The sequence below is a fragment of the Euprymna scolopes genome, chromosome 12, assembly GCF_053919585.1.
Source record: "Euprymna scolopes isolate OS-2025 chromosome 12, ASM5391958v1, whole genome shotgun sequence".
NCBI classification, from domain to species: Eukaryota; Metazoa; Mollusca; class Cephalopoda; order Sepiida; family Sepiolidae; genus Euprymna; species Euprymna scolopes.
In genome coordinates, this window is record NC_136493.1 from 7,802,077 (window position 1) to 7,823,354 (window position 21,278).

Consider the following 21,278-nt stretch of genomic DNA (forward strand, 5'->3'; position numbering starts at 1 on the left):
TTATGTGAATTCACAATTTTAGTCCTAAGATCATTACTAAGCTCTTTTTTCTTCCTCATTCTAATAATTTTTATTCTTTTATTGGTTTTCAGTTGATATCATTTTAATTTCTGAAAAATGCAAAAAACGAAATGAAATTAATCAAAGGTTGTATAAAAGCATTCAAAATAAGAATCAAACAGAAAACAAACAGTCAGAAACTCGATTAATACTGAAAAAATAAGGGGGTATGATTATTTTTGAACATTGCAGATTTTATAAATAGCTGTATATTTCTTTTATTACAAGTATCCCGAGATTTTAAAATGACGAAAATGATCAGAAGAGGTTTATTAAGAATATGTATCAATATGGACGTAAACAATAAATTCTTACAAAAGTTACACCTAATAAACTCAATTTTCAAGGGGGGTATGAATAATATCGGGCACAAGTGTATATATATAATATTCAATACTAATATATACATATAATATTCAATACTAATATAGATATATATATATATATATATATATATATATATATATATATATATATATATATATATATATAATATTCAATAGGAAATTGACTCTGAAATTATAAATATGAAATCTGCATGAATTAAAATATATATATAAACGGATTTTACAATAGGCAAGGTCGGGTGCCCCACTGCTAGCCAAAAATAATAAAAACGAGCTTAAAAGCCACTCATTATGTAGATGTTAAAGCCTGTTCCTGTAGAGATGTAGAAATGAAACGACCTTCTATATATTACTAGCAGGGAGGGGGCACCAGGCTTTGCCCGGTCATAAAGTACGCTTAAATATGATATTTTAATTTGTCCAAATTTCGTATACATTATTACAGAGTCGTGATTTCAAAAGTAGAAAAAAGTATTTGGGTGTCATTAGCTAGAATCGAAACCGAAAGAGAAACTGTAGCATTAAAAGCTTGTGATGTTACCACTGTACCAACGTGACACGCATATGAATGGATTAAAAATAAAATAAGATGAATGTACAAAATGTATAACGATTTTTTTTTTTCAATTTTGCCGCCTTTTTTAATCCTTAAAATCTATTTTGACTAAAAGCCCATAAAATAACGGGCCATAAAAATCCAATCATTTGAGGTCCCTAGCCCTTCCTCCCTCTGTGCCTTTTACTTTCGGAAGAAATAGTTTGAAACTATGGAAACAGACAGATATAATGAGTTTTATAAATTAGCTTTGTAAATAAGGAAAACCGTCTCACAAAAGGAAAAACCTATTTTGGGAGGGAGGGGTATAGATGAAAAAACAAGAAAGGAAATATAGAAGGTCTGTCAACTTCGGGCGAATATATTCGATGCTTGATCGTCCAATGGACAGGGACAGCAATAAAGGAGGAGACGTTTTTTAGTTGCATGCAAGCGACTCTATAACTCACTCTGTCAGTCCGTCTGTCGGTCGGTCTGTCCGTAACACTTTTGTGCTTGGCCTTTTTGGTTAAGATCAAAGGTCTGTTGTTAATAGATGCTGTTCTTAGCTTTTTAAGCTTTTCTTGGCCTTTTGGCCAACATCAAAGTGTAATTTTATATTGGAATTTTTTTAATTGAAATTTTTTCTTTAAAGGAAATAAATTAAATATGAAGATCAAAGTGTAGTATCTGTTCCGGCAGATATTGCAAGCAAAGACCATATGATGGGGGCAACCCCACATATAAGACCTTGGTCAATGTAGGGAAACGCTTCATACCAATTGTCACTATCCAGCTCCCCTACTCCCCGGGGAGTTAGTCCCCATTTCCCCTTCACTCCTCACATTAAAAATCGGCCTTGTGCCTAATTTGCTCGGTGGGGGAGTAAATAAATACCCTTTTCTTGGCCTTTTGGCCAAGATCAAAGTGTAGTATCTGTCCTTACTACATGCTGTACTTATTGTGATATAAAGAGGGGGATCACTTTTCTGTATTAATTTAATGTAAAATGATCACCCACTTTACAATAAGTCAGTCTCAAAGCCATTCAAGTCATTCTCCAGATCATTCAAGTTGTTTTTGAATGCAACCAGTTATTTTTTAAGCATTCAAGTCATTCTTAAAGTCATTCAATTCATCCTTAAGTTCATTAAAGTCATTCTAAGTCATTTACTTTTTATTTATTTAAGTCATTTCAGCCCATTTTTTGGTCATTTTAGTTTATCTTTGATAATTTTATGTCAATCCTACATTCACGCATTCATTCATTACACGAGAGCATGCGACTAATGGCTATCGGCCTTTTTCTTGTTGCTTTTAGGATTCTCTCTGTTGATTTCCAAAGGAAATGAAGTAGTTTTCTTTTTTTTGGGGGGGGGGGCAGATGAAATCAATGCACCATGCAAGCTGATTGGATAATGTGTAACCAAATCACCTAGCAGGGATATTTCTCCACATGCTTAATCCGTTGTACATATGAGTTTAAAATACGAAATTATTTGCGCAAACACCATGTTTGTGACCATTTCGTGTATGTCTGGCAAAGGCTTTTCTCGCACACGGTCTCTCGGTAACGATCGCTTACAAGTATTTATATATGCCCTAGATAATAATATCTAGGATTTGCGAAAGCGTGTCGCGTCTAGATTTATTTACGTCGACTTTTATAAAATTATTGCTATTTTGGCTTCTTACATGTTGATTCGGGTTTTTCATATAAAAACCGAAACTAATTCAAAGCTAACAATGTTCTCGGCATTGCACCGGGAAACGTCCACAAGCAATCATCTTTGATCAATGTGGGGACAAACTCCTCTCGTATCAGACAATTTCTAATCAATCTGGAAAATGGGGAGCTGGTTTCCCCCTCCCCAACATCTGTTGGGGAAAAAACCAGTCAAAGTTGGGTAAACAAACCCAAGTAACTGCGTGACTTCTATTTGACCTCAATAATTAGGTCAAGTAGAAGCAGCAGAGTTAACTTGTATTGCTGCTACCTGTTAATAGTTAAATAAATAAATTCATACGTGTCTCCCTTGTATGTCTCCGTGGCCCAGTGGTTAGCATCGTACGGCTTTTTTTTTTCACACTTTCATTTCCAACTTTGCCTCAACGGTTCGGGTTCGATTTTCATACTCACCTACCAAAACTTTCTTTTTATTTTAACCCCGACCCACCCCCGGAATTTTGATTTACCCTAAACCACACACACCTCCAAACACCCGGGCAACGCCGGGTACTCCCCGCTAGTCTATATATAAAAGGCAAAATGTGTGTGTGTTTGTATGTCTCGCAAAAACTTTCCACAGAGACGACAGATTTTCGCCAGATCGGTATCATTTTGAAGCTCGAGCCTTCGGACGACAAATATCGAAAAATTGGCTAAAACCGTTAATTTTTTCACCCTTAACGGGACGCTTTTCTACAGGGAGGGGTAGTAAAAAAATCGTTCCTTCATTTTCCTTTTCTACTATTACTACGACTATGGTGTGATGTTTGACCTAGAAAACGTTGACGTTCGTTTAATCATCTGTTTTTTTTTAAATGTTTAATCGCGTAAGTTTTCAGTACTCTGTCTCTAGTGTCGGGGCACTGTGTCAGACTGTTTTTCCGCATTAGCCTCAAGGTTTCGGGTTCGAGCCTACCATCTCTACCAAAACTTTTTTTATACCTCCGAACACCTAGGCAACGTTTTTTGTATTTTATAATATTTAAACGGGGTTATTACTTCGCCCATTTTGTTTTGATCTACCCCCCAACACACACACCTCCAAAAACTTGGGCAACGCTGGGCACCTCCGCTAGTCTATATATATATATATATATATATATATATATATATATATATATATATATATATATATATATAATGGAAAAATGTGTGTGTGTTTGTGTGTGTGTTTGTATGTCTCGCAAAAAACTTTCGACAGAGGCGACGGATTTTCACCAGATAGGTATCATTCTGAAGCTCGAACCTTCCGAATATCGAAAAAATTGGCGAAAAACACTCATTTCTTCACACGCAACGGGCACTTTTCTATAGGGAGGGGTAGCAAAAATCGTTCCTTCATGACAATCTAGTCAAATACGTATGTGTCAGAATTTATTTTAGACTATTTCTTTCTTCTTCTTTTCTTTCCTTCTTCTTCCCAGCTCCTTTCTTCTATGATGTTGGAAGCACTGCTGCTGCTGCTGACACGTGACTGTTTTTCTGTGTGTCCATTGGACGAGGGATTTTTCCGCCAAAAAAGGTTGCAAATCAAACCAAATTAATTCAGTTGCAGCTGAGATTTCGAGGGATTCAGACCTATGCTGTTGAGCTGAACTCGGACAGATAAGTCCTAAAAATCAAGTGAAAACAAGAAAAGAGGACTGTGTGAGTCCTTAAAAGATAAATGTGCACATAGACAGAAAAGAATATTGAGAGAAGTTTAAACAGAAGGAAAAAACCTCTAACGTTCGAAATGAAAAGCTGTTAAGTCAACGAACTAGAACGAAGCGTTTTCTACAAGCTTAGTATTCTAAGAAAACAGAATTCTGTTACTGTTCTTCTATATGAGAAGCACACCAAGGAGTCTGGAAGCGGTCCCGAGTCCCTGTTTGCAACAAAAATCTACCCCTAACGAGGAGCCGATAAAAAAAAAATATATGCGTTGTGTGTAAAAAAAGAAATACAGTCCAAGGAAGACCATTCAGCAGTAAAAAGAAAAAGAACATTTAAATAATTTCTCTCTGTTCTTTAAAATATATCAAAATATCTTTTTCAAGTAAGTTCTTTTATTCTCTATTTTTTCTATTCTGACTTATACTCTTCCGACAAAGTTAATCCTGCCTTTGGGCTAACAAGATATGTGGTGTAAACACATCTTCTATCTTTTGCAGCTTCGCCACCATTTTTAATTTCTCCAGCCACTTAATCAGGTCGCCCTCCCCAGTAAAGGGTCTCAACATCTGAGTGCTCAGTCTCCACTCAGCCATGTTAATTTGCTTGATACGCCGAAATAGCTTGTCACTTGCGTGACACTGCTGTCCGAACTTTCACCTTCCCGTTCCCACTTGACGCGTCTTCTCTCCACTCCAAAACGAACTTCTGCAACTTTAGCTTTTCTCTTCTACAAATACACCTTCTCTGCTCGCAATCAAACTTCAGAATCCCCTCCTTCCCCAAATCACTCCTCTTTTATTTCCAATCAGGAGCATCTCATTTGCATACCTCGTGGTCACCCTGTAGGCATATAAAGAAACAGGGCAGCCATTTTTGTTTCTTTCTTCTTCATTATGAACACGAGGTAAGCCACACAAAAACGCGGTCGGTCGTTCTTGTTTCTCTTTTTCTTCATTTACACCACAAGATAGGATTATATTTTGCTCCAAATTTTATGTGTCTTAAGCTCACATGAACAGTCTATGTTACCAAATGAACATGAACTTTAAACCCCAATCTTTTCCCTTTTATTTTATTTTTTTTCCTTCAATAAAATCGTAATTATTTTTCTTTAAATTGCATTGTTTTTATTTTTTTATCCCTCGTTAAGCCGAGTTAAAGGCAAAGGTTTTACGTCGATATTAGCTGTTACAAAGTTAATTTGCGACACATGCACAAAAGACGCCGGTGCTTGAATTAGTTTAAATATTATAAAAAGCGATCCCGATTCGATCCCGATTCGATCCCGTGGCAGCATTGTTATCTTTAGATTGATGGTTCGATCCGAGGTATCAGATAATTTTTTTTTTTCGATTTTTGAAGTTTTAATATTGAAACAAGGTTATTTATGCCATTTTTTTTTTCCATTTGCTATATTTTTTGTTGGTATTCCGGCATAAAGCTCGAGACAATAGTCTCTAACCCCCTTTCACAACAAAAGGAACTAATTTCCCTATACACCGCTTTTGGTTACTATGGGAACAGTTAATTTTTTGTGATGATTCGATTTTTAATAATAAACACATTTTATTTTATTTTAAGCAATATACAGGACATTTTAAAAGTAAAACAATATTTGTTTAATAGTAATTATTAAAGAAAAAGTTAAAATTTGACTTTTTTGGCCTTTTTTATCTAAAAAATGTGGTTTTGTCTTTGAATTTGGCCTTTTTTGCTGAAAGATTTGGCTTCAAACATTTTTTTTATTATTATTTATTTAAGGCCAAATTCAAAGACAAAACCACATTTTTTAGATAAAAAAGGCCAAAAAGTCAAATTTTAACTTTTTCTTTAATAATTACTATTAAACAAATATTGTTTTACTTTTAAAATGTCCTGTATATTGTTTAAAATAAAATAAAATGTGTTTATTATTAAAAATCGAATCATCACAAAAATTAACTGTTCCCATAGTAACCAAAAGCGGTGTATAGGGAAATTAGTTCCTTTTGTTGTGAAAGGGGGTTAGAGACTATTGTCTCAAGCTTTATGCCGGAATACCTTTTTGTTTTTGTTTTCCGATGTTTTTAAGAAATTTTAACATCGTTTGTTTTTTGTTTTTTTCGATTTTTAAAGTTTTAACATTGTTTTTTTTTTATATAAAATATTTAAACAGGGTTATTACTTCGCTTATTCTTTTGTTTTGATTTACCCCCACCCATCCAACACACACACCTCTAAACACCCCGGCAACGCCAGATACCAATGCTAGTCTACATATATAAAAGACAAAACGAGCACGCGCGTTTTTATAAGTCCAAGAAAGGCTTTTTTCGTCGGGCTTCTTGGGGAGTAAACTCTGTCTTAGAACTGTTTATATAACCCCTAAATTGTAATATCTACGATTTGCGAACGCACGTTGCGTCTACATTTATTTACATCGACGTTTATAAAATTTTCACTATTTCGCTCTGTCACATGTTTGGCTTTTTAGTTTGAATAAAGTGAAACTAAATCGAAACAAGGTCACTTCCTCGGCTTTCGCACTGGGGACATCCAGAAAGCAAATCAGCTTTGATCAATGCCGTGAAAACCACCATATCAGACAATTGCTTTTCATATGGATGCCCCCATTTTTTATGGGGAGCTGGTTTTCCCCCCAACCGAACATCATGGGAAAACAAAACCAAAAAAACTGCCTCGCAGTCAAACTTAACTGTGGGATTGATATTTGATTAAATTTACGCACCTGCCAATTTCTTTTTTGATCATAAAATTTCATTTATTCTCATTCCTCCTACCTTTGTAGCGTCAAGGTAAGTCGTCACACTTTTTTTTTGTTTTCATCTCAAGGATTTTGGTTCGAGCCTCCCCCCCCCATTTTTTTTTTTACTTGGGCAACGCTGTGCACCCTCACTAAGAAGTTTTGACACTGTTCGTTTTGCATCCCGTTCGTTTTTTTTTGGGGGGGGGGGGGGGGTCCATCACATTTGCGTTTTTTTTGTTTTTGTTTTCCCAATTTTTTAAAGAAGTTTCAACATTGTTTTTTTTATAATATTCAAACAGGGTTATTAGTTCGCTTTGTTTTGATTCACCCCCACACACATACACACCTCTAAATACCCGGGCAACGCCAGGTACCCCCGCTAGTCTCTCTCTATCTCTCTCTCTCTATGTATATATATATATATATATATATATATATAAAAGGCAAAAGCCGTACGTGCATGTTTGTATATATAAAGGCTTTTTTTGTCAGGGTTCTCCAGGGGCTTACTATGTCTTAGAACTTTTTTATATACCCCCTAGATAATAATATCTACGATTTGCAAAGGGACGTCGCGTCTAGATTTATTTTGATCGACTTTTATAAAGTGAAACTAATCGAAGCAAATGTTGTTCCTTGGCTTTCCTGCCAGGGACATCCAAAAAGCAATCAGCTTTGATCAATGCGGTGAAAACCGTCATATCAGACAATTACTATTCATTTGGACACTCCACTTTTATGGGGAGCTGGTTTTCACCCAACATCTTCGGGAAACAAAACCAAAGAAAACTGCCTCACAGTTAAAGTTAAGTGCGGGATTTCATTCCCCTATGGCATGATGTTTGACCTCATTAAATTTTTGCACCTGTCACTTAAGTTTGTAATTGTTTAATTTCAACCATTCTCACATCTCTGCCTTCTTAGTGCCATGGTCAGGCTTTTTTTTCCGCTTTCACCTCAAGGATTCAGGTTCGAGCCCACCTGTCTACCAAAACTTATTTGTTTCTTTTTTCTTTTAAACCTACAAACACCCGGGCAACGCCTGCCATCCCTGCTAACCTATATGTATAAAAGGCAAAAAAAGTTTTTTTTCACCAGGGTTCTCCGGAAGATTAGTATTTTTTTAGAACTGTTTATATACCGTCTATACTGCGTTTCAAATTATTAACGACATTTTTTTACCAGTTTCAGAAACTTGCAGGTAGTTTAGTACCAAAAGTTTCGGAAACGTTGGCAATGGTGAGCTGCGCATACTGTGTCATTTTTGTACTGTTCCGCACAATGGAAAAAAACTTGCCATCGTAATTGCTGAATCCATGGTATTTGAGGTGTGTCAAATTATTAACAAGGCAGTTTGTTTCGTCAATAAAATGGGTTGTAAAGGTGGTTTGCGTAGTTCTGAAAAGAGTACTATTACAGAACAGCTAGCAAAAGGTAAAATTACTCTCGAAATATCAAAAATGATAGGAAGGTACCATCAAACTGTGAAGAACTTTGTCAAGGACCCTACAAAGGTACGTAAGAGAGCTGATAAAGGTAAATCTAGAGTTGTTTCACGCCATTCTCTACTCCAAATTAAACGTGAAGTTGTTAAGAACCCTGGGCAGACAAGTCGAGAAGTCATTGACCAAGCCGGATTGAAGAATGTCTAAAAAAGTACTCGATGTCGCCTTCTGAAAAAAGTGGCAAAGTCTGTTAAGCCTGCAACAAAAATAACCTTCTTAGTGACACTCAATATGGTTTCCGTTCTGCTAGATCTACAGCAGATGTGCTTACGGTTATATCTCATAGGATTAGCAAATCTCTCGACGGAGGCAACCTTTCTAGGGCAATTGCTCTTGACATATCAAAGGCCTTTGATAGGGTATGGCATAAAGGTTTACTTCATAAGATCTCTAGCTATGGTATAGCTGGAAATGTCTTCTCAATTATTAAATCATTTCTTTCTGATAGGTTCATAAGAGTAGCAGTTGAGGGGAAAAAATCAGAAGCCCACAATATTAATGCCGGTGTCCCTCAGGGGTCCATCCTGGGCCCAACTCTTTTCCTGATCTACATTAATGATCTTTCAAATCACATCCTTACATCATTTGTAGACATTTATGCTGACGACACTACCATTTATGGTAGCACATCTAATACAGTAAACGACCAAGTTCTCTCCAATTCTCTCTCCTCTGATCTTGAGCATGTAGTACAATGGGGAAAGAAGTGGCTGGTTACTTTTAATGCATCTAAAACCAAGCTTCTCTCTTTACATCATCAACATTCTGATCCACATCTGGCATCAATTGAAATGAATGGCTCTCGTCTTCAGGAGGCCTCAAGTTTTGACAAGCTTCTGGGCTTGACCATTACTCCTGATCTTAAATGGAACACGTACATCAAATCTGTTGCCAAGGCCGCTGGAAAAATGGTGGGATCTTTCTATCGATCCGGTAGATATCTCACTGCTGATGCTATTCTCTATCTATATAAGAGCCAGGTACGTCCAAGGATGGAATACTGTTGCCACATCTGGGCAGGAGCTGCTAGAAAGGACTTGGCCTGCCTTGATAGAGTTCAAAATAGACTTCGTAGCCTCATAGGAGATGTCCTTTTCTCTTCCTTGCAGCCTCTATCTCACAGAAGAGATGTTGCGAGTTTGTCTCTGATGTATCGTTATTTTCATGGAAAGTGTTCGACTGAGCTTCAATCTATGGTCCCCCCTCGCAAAACTTTCACAAGAAACACTCGTCTAGCTGTAAACACTATCAATAATTCCCCCCACTCTTTATCTGTGCCTAAACCTAAACGTAGATTCCATGAACAAAGCTTTTTTATTAGAACTGCACGCCTGTGGAATTGTCTTCCATTTTCCTGCTTTCCGGCTGACTACAATATGGTTGTGTTCAAGTCTAACATAAATAAGTTCTTGATGAGCCGTTCCATATAAGTTATCAAATTTAACAAATTTTCATTACTAATGATTATTATATTGTCCAATTTCTACTGTACACTCTTTAACCCTTATCCTTGAGTGGCCTCTTGGCCTTGATAATGAGTTGATACCTATGAAATGAAAAAAAAAAAAAAAAAAAAAAGTCCAATGTGAACAAGTTCTAATTGAATCGTCCCCCTAAGTAATCCAAGTTTCAAAATTCCCACTGTTTACTATGCTAAAATCACAATGACTAATGTATACCTATTAACCCTTATCCTCGAGTGGCCTCTGGGCCTTGATAAGTGGTAACACCCTTGTAAAAAAAAAACAAAAAAAAAAAACAAAGCCTCCATTAAAGCAACATCACATACAAAACTGATTGAAATGGGCAGAGGACAACATGAAAACGGATTTTTCCCAAGTTTTGTTCACGGATGAAATGTGTGTCACTCTTGATGGTCCAGATGGCTGGAGCAAGGGATGGGTCCTAGATGGACGACATTGTCATCAGCGTGGTGATGGGATAATGATTTGGGCTGGGATTATAGGAGGTACTTTAGTTGGTCCATGGAGGGTCCCAGAAGGCATAAAAATGACATCAAATGCTTGCATAGCTTTTCTGAAGGAGCACTTTGAACCATGGTTGAAGAAGCAAAGTTTGACGTTCAGAAGAACGATTATTTTTATGCAGAATAATGCTCCTTCACATGCAGCAAACAAAAGCAAAGAGTATTTGCAACTGGGGTTTTCTGGGCGACGGAAGATGGAGTGGCCTGCGAATTCACCAGATTTGAACCCAATTGAGAACTTTTGAAGTTTCATGAAGTGACGCCTCTATGCAAGTGGATGCCAATTTAAGAGCAAAGATGAGTTGTGGGATGCTCTTCAAGAGGTATAACGAGGAATAACTGTTGCCGAAATCACAAATTTGACTAATTCTGTGGACCAACGTCTTTTACAAGTCATTCATAAAAACGGATCACATATCCCCTACTAATTATGTCAACGTAGAAATTGCTATGTAGTTATTGTGTTCTAAGAATTTTTCCTAGTTCATTTAATGTTTGAAAATTATTTCAAAAAACAAGTTGCGGGTATATTGCTTTTTTTTCGTAATGACTTGACACACTGAAATCAATAGATATTCCTACCTTCTGCCATAGTTTCGCTAATATTGTTTTAAAGACTTTTATTTTCTGACTGGAGGAGTTGAATAATATTGTAAGCACTTTCTCAGTTTTATGGATTTTTATTCACTCGTTCTTTAAATATTTTTTTAAAAAAATGTAAACTCGTTAATAAGTTGATACACAATGTAGATTGTAATATGATTTGTGAACGCACGTCGCGTCTAGATTTATTTTGATCAACTTTTATAAAATTTGCACTATTCCATTGTGTCAGATGTTCATATGGTTTTTTAATTTAAAGTGAAACTGATAACGTTAAATGATTCCCCGGCCTTATACTGCCAGGGACGTCCAGAAAGCAAATCAGGTTGGATCAATGCAGTGAAAACCGTCATATCAGACAATTGCTATTCATTTGGACACTCCCCATGAAAAAGGGGAGTGTCCAAATTAATAGCAATTGTGATGTTTGACCACATTAAATTCACGCACCTGTCACATAACTTTTTAATCGTTTAATTTCACTCATTCTTAGTTCTCTGCCAGCATAGTGTGGCATTAAGTTATCAGGCTATTGACCTTAAAGCTTCGGGTTCATGCCTACCTACCTACAAGAACATTTTTTAACAGCCTTACAGCCAAAGTTAAGTGCGGATTTCATTTCCCCTATGGCATGATGTTTGACCACATTAAATTCACGCACCTGTCTCTTAACTTTTTAATCGTTAAATTTGAACGCTTTTCAATTCCTGTTGTGGCCGAGCGGTAAGTTGTTAGTTTCTTTCACACATTTTTTTCACCTTCACGTCAAGGATTTGTGTTCAAGCCTACCTGCCTACTACAATTTTATTTTTCTCAACACACACCTAAAATCACCCGGGCAACGCTGGGCACTCATGCTAGTCTATTATATAAATCTCACCTGTCTGTTTAAATGTATGCATGTATATATGTTTGTATGTCTTCCCAAAACTTTCGACAGAGGCGATGGATTTTCACAAAATAGGTATCATTTTGAAGCTCGACCATTCAGACAATGAACATCGAAAAATTTGTTAAAAACATTAATTTCTTTCACCCTAACCTGGGCACTTTTCTATAGGGAGTGGTCGCTTTTTTTTGGTGACACTTTTGAAAGTCATCTCTTTTTTTCGATTGACTAACCTCAATTTAAACTTTCACCACTTTTGGTTTGGCAATGGATGCAACAGCAAAGACGTCACTTTTTCTCCTTCACAGTATGTGTTCGAGCCTGCCTCCCTACTACCACTTTTTTTTTTTTTGCTAAACACACGCCTGCAAACACCCGGGCAACGCCGGGCATCCAGGCTAGTATAGTAGAAAACATAATCTTTATTATTATTATATTTTTAATATTATAATTATTATTACTATATTACTAGCATTTCGGCCCGGCGTTGCCCGGGTTTTTGGATGTGTCTGTTGAACAAAAAAAAAAAAAAAAAGAATGTGGAAGTAGGAAGGCAGGCTCGAACCCGTACCGCAAAGGAGGAAAAGAACGGGGTAAAAACCTAATGTTTATGCTGTTACGACCTCCGTCAAACCGGAAGTGACATTTTTAAAAATTAAGGCTAGACAATCTAAAGGAGAGGATAACTTTTCAAAAAGTGACCCCCCCCCTGTAGAAAAGTGCCTAGTTGAAGGGGAAGATATTAATGTTTTTAGCCAATTTTTCGATATTTGTCGTATGAAAGGTCGAACTTCCAAACGATACTGATCTTGGTAAAACCCGTCGCCCCTATTGAAAGTTTTAGGCAGACATGCAAACATACATACATTTATATATTGGTAACTAAAAATTTTCGACCCAAACCGATGAAAAAGCTTGCCCTATCTCTGAATACCCTTTATGTAAAATTTAAAATATTTAGACCAGAAATTGTTTGAGTAATTTGGAAGAGACCGCAGAGGTCAATTTTATTTAACTTTGACCCCTTAACATTTATTGTCTTGGGCTCAAATTAAGTTATTAAGTTAGATCCATGTCCAAGGAACCTATATCTAAAATTTCATGTGTTTAGACCCAAAATTGGCGGAGGAGTTTTGTAGAGTTTTCAAAGGTCAAATTGTTGAATTTTGACCCCTTAACTGCCAAATTTCTTGCCGAAAACCGATTACAAACACTTTCCCAAATCTCAGTACACTGTATATCAAATTTCGAATCTGTAGGCTTAAAATTGACAGAGATATTGTGTAGGGAAATGTACACAGACAGACACTTTCACTTTTATAGATATACTAATATAATAATAATTATAATCTATATATTATTATTATATTTATATTTTATTATTTATTATATTATTTTTTATTATTATACTATTATTATTATTATACTAATTATTATTATATTTCTAGCAAAAACTGTGGAACTTCCACGATAGTTTAGAACATCATTACACAAGCAAACAATAGAATGATTGTAATATTAGTTCCGATTAGTCCGTGAATTAAAAAATAAATATTTTTGGTTGACTGCTTGAGATATATTATTACAAGAAATAGAACTATAGTAAGGCATCTCTTTTTTTTTCTATATATTATATTTTAATCAAAGTGACTTGTAAATCAGTAATAACTATGTCACAATCTTTTCCTGATATTTTGATAATTTGGCATGTAAGTAATAAGATTTGTCAACTTTTGCGATTTTTTTCATAGTGATAAGAAAATGGAATGAACCAGTAATTGGTGGGATTCGATTAATGAAAAAATAAAAGTGTACAATGTTCACAGATGATATGACTATACTTACACACACACCAGTTTCTAGCTTAGTAATAAGGATGATAAAACAAGGTGGGGATAAAATAAAATATTTAAACAGTTAAATAAAGCATTTGTTTGGTATCCTGATGCTTTTGAATCGTTTAAGATAAACCAGACTATATTAATTAAGGAAATCCAAAACTATATTAGTATAAAATGTATTTATTATTACATATAATAAATTTATATTATTAAAAAAAAAATGTATAAATGTAAAAATATTTTTAACCTTTATATGTCTAATTTTAAATAAATAAAAATGTAAATATACTAAATACTAATCATAGTGGGGGGTGATAAGTAGTTACATGGACTAATCCGTAATCTTATAAATACAAGACTGATAAATTAAAAAATGTATCCATTTCAAATGGATAGTACCAGTCAAGGATCCGTCACTTGACACTCAGCCCAACAGGTGAGGGGCCGGAGACCGGCCCAGCACCTGTTCGACTGAGGTACACCGCCTGGGTAATACCTAGGAGGTCCACCCTCCCAGGCCTTGCCACTGGGCTTTCCGGTGGGGCAAGTTTATTGCTTGCTGCCTGAGGCGCCCCGACCGGGGAATGCCGACGGGGTTACTCAGGCAATTTTTAAAATTGCAGGAGTGCCCCTCCTTTAGGGGAGCCTGCTGGGTTACCACTTTCCGGCCTTGTGCCACATTTTGCTGAGTGGACAGCAAATAAATATAATCCATTTTAAATGGATAGTACCAGTCAAGGATCCGTCACTTGACACTCAGCCCAACAGGTGAGGGGCCGGAGACCGGCCCAGCACCTGTTCGACTGAGGTACACCGCCTGGGTAATACCTAGGAGGTCCACCCTCCCAGGCCTTGCCACTGGGCTTTCCGGTGGGGCAAGTTTATTGCTTGCTGCCTGAGGCGCCCCGACCGGGGAATGCCGACGGGGTTACTCAGGCAATTTTTAAAATTGCAGGAGTGCCCCTCCTTTAGGGGAGCTTGCTGGGTTACCACTTTCCGGCCTTGTGCCACATTTTGCTGAGTGGACAGCAAATAAATATAATCCATTTTAAATGTGAAAATTGATGAATCGCACAGGTAAGAAATTCATTTTTATAGTATGAAAAGGTTAGTAATTGCAATTAAGAATAGGAAATTGGATCAAATATTTGTAACATGTCTTCTTCCTAAGATTAAGGGTGGTGGTGTTTGATCAACACTACTAGGGAGCCATGATGTAATATATTGTTTTGTTTTTAAATCCCCGAAACAGTGTTTCATGGTAAACAACTGATGATCCCTTAAAAAATAAATTATTACTGGTACTATAGTAAATTCGAGAGCGAGTTGATGCAATGATTGCAGGTGATTAAATGACTTATTGACAGGATGGTTTTCTAACGAATCATAAAAAATATTTTTTTTGTATAGTTTTACAGGTTAAAAACTTCAAAGATTATATATATATATATATAACTTTATTCGATTGGCAAAATTTTAGAATAATTATAAAAAAGTGAACCATATCGTAAATTCAATCAACTAAAAAATGGAAACCGGGGTGAGGAAAAGAAAAAATATATATATATATATAATAGGGCAAATTATATGTACAATTAAATAAAATAAATAAGTCGATTAAAAAACGATCGTTAAAATATACCCAAAGCGCTTTTCGTTCAGACAAACATTTTCAAGGGTCATAAGTCTGAAAATTATTATTTTTTTTTTTTTTTAGAATATTTGGTAGTGATATGGAAAAAATGCTTTCTATTCTTAACAATGATAGCAAATTTATCTGTTTAGGTTCCCTGGACTCCGATGACACTCCTTCAATTGAAACCAAGCTTCAAAATAAACTACTTCGATGGCATAAACTTAAATATTTATCTAAGGAAGTTTATAATAATATCCGACCGGTGGGCTCTCAACGCCCCAGGATTTACGGATTGCCTAAGGTACACAAAATTGATACTCCATTGAGACCAATTTTGTCGATGGTAGGTTCGGCCCAACACAATCTGGCTAAATGGCTGGTTTTAATTCTTGAACCAGTCTGTTCTTTTTATTCAACACATTGCACACCTGATTCTTTTCATTTCGCATCGACTATCAAGGAGCTTCCTCTTACCACTAACAACTGTTATTTGGTCTCCTTTGATATTAGCAATTTGTTTACCAATGTCCCTCTTGACGAGGTCATTGATATATGTGCCGATTTTCTTTATAGAGGCCCTGGCCCCCTCCCCTCTTTTCCTGAGGCGGTGTTCGTTGAACTTTTGGAACTTGCTACTAAGTCAGTTTCCTTTAGTTTCAACGATGTGATGTATCGCCAGTTCGACGGTATATCGATGGGATCACCCCTTGGCCCAACTTTGGCCAATATTTTTGTGGGTTTTTTAGAACAGACGTTGTTTGACAAGTGCGCTAGACCAGCATTTTACATGCGTTATGTTGACGACACTTTTTCTTGTTTCGCAACGCATGATGAAGCTATGTCCTTTTTCCACTTATTAAATAATTTACACCCTTCTCTCAAATTTACGATGGAGGTGGAAAAAGATAACTCCCTTCCTTTCCTTGATGTGTTAGTTTCTAAACGTGGGCTTTCCTTTATGACATCTATTTATAGAAAACCCACTTTCACTGGTCTTTATCTCAGTTGGGATTCCTTTGCACCCACAACCAGGAAACTAAATCTTATTAGAAACTTAACCCATCGGGCACTTGCTATTTGTTCCCCACCTTTTATTGATGTGGAAATTTAAAACATTAAAAGGATTTTTATTACTAATGGATATCCACCTCCATTAGTTAACTTAGTTATTAATAAAAAAAATTCAATGCTTTTCTGAGCTACCAAAATACGGTCCATGTAGATTTCCGGTATACCTTAGGTTACCCTGGATTGGACTTGAAGGCCAACTTATTTGCGATAAGATTTCCTCTCTGGTATCTTCTAATTTTGGTGCTCTATCGCTCCGTATTGCCTTTTCCACAAAAACCGCCTTTCCCTCATTTCGTAAGGATGTCTTGCCTATCTCCCAAACAAGTAATATTATTTATAAATTTCAATGTCGGTGTGGTGCCGTCTATATAGGCAAGACGACCCAGCGTCTTCAGGTCAGAATCGCCCAACATGTTCCCCGTTTCATCCGGGATCATCAACCTACTACCAGAAAATCTCAACTGATAGAATCGTCCATCGGCCAACACTTGGTCGATAAAAAGGAGTGCGGTCTTGTTTTCTCTCCGGAGTGTTTTTCTGTTTTGTACCGAGGACGCACAAAGTTCCACCTGTCTGTCCTCGAAGCACTTGCCATCATTGCTAACCCCCCTACTTTGTGCAAGCAGAGAAACCTCCGGCTTCAGTTAGAATTATTTGGGTAGTCAGGTTTTTTTTTTTTTTTTTTTTTCTTAACCTCCTCTCCGCTCGCATTCCATATCACTACCAAATATTCTAAAAAAAAAAAAAATAATTTTCAGACTTATGACCCTTGAAAATGTTTGTCTGAACGAAAAGCGCTTTGGGTATATTTTAACGATCGTTTTTTAATCGACTTATTTATTTTATCTAATTGTACATATAATTTGCCCCATTATATATATATTTTTTTTTTTTCTTTTCCTCACCCCGGTTTCCATTTTTTAGTTGATTGAATTTACGATATGGTTCACTTTTTTATAATATATATATATATATATATATATATATATATATATATATATATATATATGTATATATATAATGTGTGTGTGTATATATATATATATATATATATATATATATATATATATATATTAGGTTTATTTATGGTGTCTTTTAAATTCAATAAAAACCCTTCAAAATTTGCTGACGAGGAGACCTTGCTTATTAAAAAACTATATGTAATTATTGTACGTAACTTGATGTATACCACAATAAAAAGCATTGTTTTCCGAAACGATCGTACAGATAATTGATTTTGTTGTTGTTCCTTCTTATGAAACGGATTTTTAATTTAATTATAATTTGATTTTTAAATTTTAAATTATCAATCACATTACTTAATATTGAATTAGCTCTAGGACATTTAACTAATGAGCTTATTATATATCTAAATTACAACGAGCACTTTCTCTTTCCTGTATTTTAATTAAACTAGTAATTTCACTGTTAAATTAAAATACACTCAGCTCTTTAGACTATTGTTCTAATCTCCTTTAAATTATATATATATATATATATATTTCATAAGATGAATATTCTTAATTCATTAATTTGTTAGATGAAATGAAATGATTTTTAGATCATAAATTGCTTAAGCCATTTCCGGGACTGACTCCTTATAGTTCCCTTATCTTAAAAAATATATATGAAATACAGTCATGCTTAGATAGTAAACTGCTTCAGCAATTACCGAAATTACACCATGCACTCATATATATAAACTAAGTGATTTGAAAATCGTAAAGTACCTTAGCCATTTCCGTGACTGATTCCTTATACCCCTTCTGTTTTCTCCACCCGTTTTCATAATAATATGAGGAGAAATAAGGTACTTGTACAGTATTCTACCTACATGAGAAAACAATGAACAGTCATACTACTCAATGATTTGACGTGATTTTCGGTTTTAAAAACTTTTATGAAGTGTCACATGTAAGATTTTGTTTGTTTTTCATATGAGTGTTATATCATGTTTTTCATATGAGTGCTATATCATGTTTTTCATATGAGTGTTATATCATGTTTTTCATATGAGTGCTATATCATGTTTTTCATATGAGTGTTATATCATGTTTTTCATATGAGTGTTATATCATGTTTTTCATATGAGTGCTATATCATGTTTTTCATATGAGTGTTATATCATGTTTTTCATATGAGTGCTATATCATGTTTTTCATATGAGTGCTATATCATGTTTTTCATATGAGTGTTATATCATGTTTTTCATATGAGTGCTATATCATGTTTTTCATATGAGTGCTATATCATGTTTTTCATATGAGTGTTATATCATGTTTTTCATATGAGTGTTATATCATGTTTTTCATATGAGTGCTATATCATGTTTTTCATATGAGTGTTATATCATGTTTTTCATATGAGTGCTATATCATGTTTTTCATATGAGTGCTATATCATGTTTTTCATATGAGTGTTATATCATGTTTTTCATATGAGTGTTATATCATGTTTTTCATGAGTGCTATATCATGTTTTTCATATGAGTGCTATATCATGTTTTTCATATGAGTGTTATATCATGTTTTTCATATGAGTGTTATATCATGTTTTTCATATGAGTGTTATATCATGTTTTTCATATGAGTGCTATATCATGTTTTTCATATGAGTGTTATATCATGTTTTTCATATGAGTGTTATATCATGTTTTTCATATGAGTGTTATATCATGTTTTTCATATGAGTGTTATATCATGTTTTTCATATGAGTGTTATATCATGTTTTTCATATGAGTGTTATATCATGTTTTTCATATGAGTGTTATATCATGTTTTTCATATGAGTGTTATATCATGTTTTTCATATGAGTGTTATATCATGTTTTTCATATGAGTGCTATATCATGTTTTTCATATGAGTGCTATATCATGTTTTTCATATGAGTGCTATATCATGTTTTTCATATGAGTGTTATATCATGTTTTTCATATGAGTGTTATATCATGTTTTTCATATGAGTGTTATATCATGTTTTTCATATGAGTGTTATATCATGTTTTTCATATGAGTGTTATATCATGTTTTTCATATGAGTGTTATATCATGTTTTTCATATGAGTGCTATATCATGTTTTTCATATGAGTGTTATATCATGTTTTTCATATGAGTGTTATATCATGTTTTTCATATGAGTGTTATATCATGTTTTTCATATGAGTGTTATATCATACGTACCTTGTACAGTATTCTACCTACATGAGAAAACAATGAAAAGTCATACTACTCAATGATTTAACGTGATTTTCGGTTTTAAAAAATTTTATGTAGTGTCACATGTAAGATTTTGTTTGTTTTTCATATGAGTGCTATATCATGTTTTTCATATGAGTGTTATATCATGTTTTTCATATGAGTGTTATATCATGTTTTTCATATGAGTGTTATATCATGTTTTTCATATGAGTGTTATATCATGTTTTTCATATGAGTGTTATATCATGTTTTTCATATGAGTGTTATATCATGTTTTTCATATGAGTGTTATATCATGTTTTTCATATGAGTGTTATATCATGTTTTTCATATGAGTGTTATATCATGTTTTTCATATGAGTGCTATATCATGTTTTTCATATGAGTGTTATATCATGTTTTTCATATGAGTGTTATATCATGTTTTTCATATGAGTGTTATATCATGTTTTTCATATGAGTGTTATATCATGTTTTTCATATGAGTGCTATATCATGTTTTTCATATGAGTGTTATATCATGTTTTTCATATGAGTGTTATATCATGTTTTTCATATGAGTGTTATATCATGTTTTTCATATGAGTGTTATATCATGTTTTTCATATGAGTGTTATATCATACGTACCTTCTTTCTTGAGACGATTTCTGTCCAAGAACCTTATTTCTTATTAAACATGAAACTCTTTGATTATTTTCTGTGATTTTCTGTTGAGCTAACTTTTCAGTATGTTACAGCTAAGAGTTTGCTTGTTTTTAATATGAGTGCTATACTGCACAAGCACCTTGGTTATTATTGAAAAGTTTTACTACTCGATAATTTGACGTGATTTTCAGTTTTAATAATTTTTATGTACATCAGAGGTAAGATTTTTTCGTTACTGCTAAGAATTTTTTTTTTCGTATGTGTACGAATATCACATGTAAACCATTACAAGACAAAGTAAAAGAAAATAATGTTTTGTAAGCCTGGCATTGTAGGAACAAAACGAACACTATTTCCCTCCATCCCCGCCCAAACAAAACTGAAGGAGATAATGCATGGGAGATTACATTGTAACCACAAAACAGATACTACTCCTCTTACGCCTGCCTAAAACAGAAGGTTTGGAAATCCTAGACGGCTCCGGAACACTTTTAAAAGAAACATAATCGTGCTCGTTCTCCACCTCCACAACCATCATCATGACGTCATTTCTGGAAAAAGACTTTGCAGTTTTTCCAAATATATACAGAAAAACACTGTTTTATAAAAAAATTATTACATAACATCGAAAAACCAGGAAAAAAACTGGCACCGCTCAACCCAAATTGGCATAGTTAACCCTTACAGAACACTAACAATTAATTAATGTGGTGGCGGCGGTTGTGTTGGTATCGGCGGTAGTGGTGGTGGATAGCGGCAGCGTTGGTCAGTGCGGTGGTGGCAGTGGTTGTGTTGGTGGCGGCGGTGGAGGTTTTTTTTTTTTTTTT

The 21,278-nt window shown here is 34.8% G+C and overlaps 1 protein-coding gene, 1 long non-coding RNA gene and 1 pseudogene across 3 annotated transcripts in view; all 3 read left to right on the forward strand.

The window, feature by feature from the left end:
* Nucleotides 1-21,278, forward strand: part of LOC145291160 (dipeptidase 1-like) — a 227,126-nt gene that overhangs the window by 197,693 nt on the left and 8,155 nt on the right. The gene's annotated exons all lie outside the window — the stretch shown is intronic.
* Nucleotides 1,838-1,964, forward strand: LOC145291740 (U2 spliceosomal RNA; annotated as a pseudogene).
* Nucleotides 4,656-5,443, forward strand: LOC145291162 (uncharacterized). Its single transcript, XR_013869340.1, has 2 exons — nt 4,656-4,793; nt 5,299-5,443. It is a non-coding gene; the product is annotated as an uncharacterized LOC145291162 (long non-coding RNA).